The sequence below is a fragment of the Perissodus microlepis genome, chromosome 11 (genome assembly GCF_051167445.1).
Source record: "Perissodus microlepis isolate ML-2025 ecotype Zambia chromosome 11, ASM5116744v1, whole genome shotgun sequence".
Taxonomy (NCBI): domain Eukaryota; kingdom Metazoa; phylum Chordata; class Actinopteri; order Cichliformes; family Cichlidae; genus Perissodus; species Perissodus microlepis.
Genome location: NC_140471.1, coordinates 10,097,777 through 10,100,808, shown reverse-complemented (window position 1 = coordinate 10,100,808; position 3,032 = coordinate 10,097,777). Strand labels below are relative to the sequence as shown.

The window sequence follows — 3,032 nt, the reverse complement described above, 5'->3', positions numbered from 1 at the left end:
ACCAATATGGCAAGGCCATGATGATCCACTTGGTAAAATAAATCCGCTTGGCATCTTTCTTGGCCTTAAGACAACAATTCTGATGGCTAAAGATCCAAACGGGACACAAAAAAAAACAAACAAAAAAACGATAAAAACCCTGAAAACTATACATTTCACACCTGAGCCTCAACTCTCGCGGCCCGGTACCAAACGACTCACGGACCGGTACCGGTCCGAGGCCCGGGGGTTGGGGACCGCTGATCTAAGTGACTTAAATATGTTTAACCTGAGTAGCGAAAGACGGCGGTGGGTTTGAAAACGATTTGCCGGGAGTCCGGTGTTCTCACGGCTCTAGTGAGCCTTGCCCCCGGCTAGCTATCGAGCTAGTGGGTAACAGACGTCTCCGAAAACGTAGGAGCGCTTTTGAAAACATGTGGTGTCTTGATAAACTGAGCAGATATTTGAGGTTTACACAGCTACATTCTCGCCTGAAAATATGTTAAACGTTTATTTTGTGACCCAGAAAGAATAATAAGAGTAACATTAAAACTAACTAGCTGCCGCCATTGTTGGAAACTGAGCTGGGCTGCGCTATGAATTCTGGGACACAGCTTCTTCTTCTTCTTCGGGGTTTAACGGCAGCTGGCATCCTTGTACATGCAGTGCTGCCATCTTCTGTTTCAGTCCGTTATTACACTCTTAAATCCTACTACTTATTCCTGCGTCTTTTGGGATCTTACAAAGCTTCAAACGACGCGTCGACTATTAAATCAGTCGTCGACGATTTTGATAGTCGACGTAATCGTGACTAGTCGACTAATCGTGGCAGCCCTAGTTGGTATGTTAACTCTGATTTAGTGTTAAACACCAAATCTGTCTGGAGTTGATAATTTAACACTTACTAATGCTAACTAGGTGTTAAGAGTTTACATATTAACTCTCAAAGAGTATTTTAGTTTAACTACGTAAGAGTTATCTTCTAATTAATTCTAAAAAGCGGGAATTTTACTGTTCTGAACTTCTAGAAATTTCTTTTGGAAATAAACATTTACTAAAAAGACGCAATGGTTTTTGAAAAACATTTATTCTGAACTGTGCACCACAATTTCAAAACATTTTCTGAAAGATGTAACAGTGTACATGTTCTCACTTTCATTAGAATTTTGTTTATCAAAAGGTCTGACATAGGTGAGCTGGTAAATGCAAATAACAGCATTCTCATCACTTATTTCTTCAATACAATATGCATGTCCTTCATTCATCACTTTGTGGAACTTCAACGCACTTCTGCTCTCCCCCATATTCCATCTTCACAAGCATATCCTATGTGGAGATTGAATAAAAATTAGTTGACACTAATTAATGGCACAAACAATCCGGTAATCAATTGCAGCACAGTAAAAAAAAAAAAGAAATCCTTTTTGAGCCATTACTTGTGTAAAGTATTTTCCCAAAAGACAAGGACACAGGCAACAGGTAATACTGAACTAAATGTAAAACCTCAACCTTTTTCATTTTTACCTAAACTGTGTGCACAAAACTCTGGAGGGATCTAAATGCTAAGTAGAACCCAGTCAGGACATCTGCTACTGCTGTTTGCTCGTTTTTTTTTAGTTTTTTTTTTATGGGAGATAATTTTCAGGCTTCAAGTAGCACCATTATACCAACATTTCACATTCTAGACATTGTTTTAGGTGTATTTGACCAAATATTTGACTGAAAATTCACATGCAAGCTTTTTTTCAAGGCTGTGGTATTTGCCCGCAAACAATACCTTTCAGCTAGCTAAAACAGAATATTATGCTATCACCGAGCAACATGGCTAATGCCTTTCACACAGCTTTGTCTCAACTCCAAAGAGCCACAGAAGTAAAAGCTAATAATAATAATTGAAACAATCTTTGAAAAAATGACTTACCAAGCATGGCAAACAACTCAAATATGTAGAGCAAAGTGTTCTGAAACGGCTTCACTTCAGCTTCAATTGGAGCCTATGGTGCTGGGGGCGGAGTCTGTGAATTTACTCTATTGGTGTCATAGCCCCTGTAGGAGTTAAGAGGTCAAGAGTTAATGTTTCCATTGCAACACCTCCATATTTGACATAGAAACACTCATTTTTAACACTCGATTTTAACTACTATCATTTTACACCTCAGAGTTACATTAAAAGAATGTGACTCTACTTTGAGTAAAATTAACTCTACTTTTGCAAGAAGACTAACACCAAAACATTTAACACTTTTGAATTTGCTGTGTACTGGCCCATCTCTGACAAAGTGGTCTGCATAACGTATGCGTGGGAACACAAACATTGGATGAATTGTGTTGCCAATGGCATTAACCACATATACAAAGATGACCAGTGAACCTTTCTCTGCTGATTTCATTGCCCCAACTTGTTTAGTGCCACATTTTGCAATCACTCTGTCTAGGGTTTGCACAGTTGTTATGCCAGTCTCATCAGTATTCCATATGTCATTTGCAGTTAAGGTGTCTCTTTAGAACTTCATCAAATCTTTTGAAAAACATTGCTACATTGTACTTATTAAAATTAGTGGCCTGTGCCAGACTTGTAGCCTCAGCACTTGTAATGGACAAAGTTGGATTTCTTTTCATGTAGGCTGAGAACCATTCTGGTCCAGCCCTCCAGAGTTAGTCCCATGACTTTGGATATTTGCATCCATGTTTCACTGCAAGCTGATATGTCAGTTCTTTTACCTGTAATTTTAATCACGAAATATGTTTGTATTTTTAATATACTATGTTTTAACTTGCCACTATTACAAATTTCTAACCTTCCCCTGCCTTATCCTTTATCAATTCCTATCTGCTTACCTCACGTGGAGATAGTCCATAAAATGCATCTGCAGAGAACAGGTATTCTGTTAATTCTTTCTCTTATTTATCAGTGAAGACCATCTTTCCACCATGGTATCCTACTGTGGGAGTCCCCTTGATCCCTGCTCTTCCAGCTTCTTCCTCTCTTTACAAAATCTGTGCAAACTGACATTGCAAATGCCATACAATTTTAGCCACAGATCTGTTGGGCT

At 38.7% G+C, this 3,032-nt stretch overlaps 1 long non-coding RNA gene across 1 annotated transcript; it reads right to left on the bottom strand.

Annotated features, from left to right (window-relative positions):
- Nucleotides 1-1,047: 1,047 nt before the first annotated feature.
- On the bottom strand, nt 1,048-1,934 carry LOC146377277 (uncharacterized). The gene is made up of 2 exons (XR_014801731.1): nt 1,901-1,934; nt 1,048-1,305 (listed from the first exon to the last, which is right to left on the bottom strand). It is a non-coding gene; the product is annotated as an uncharacterized LOC146377277 (long non-coding RNA).
- Nucleotides 1,935-3,032: the final 1,098 nt, after the last annotated feature.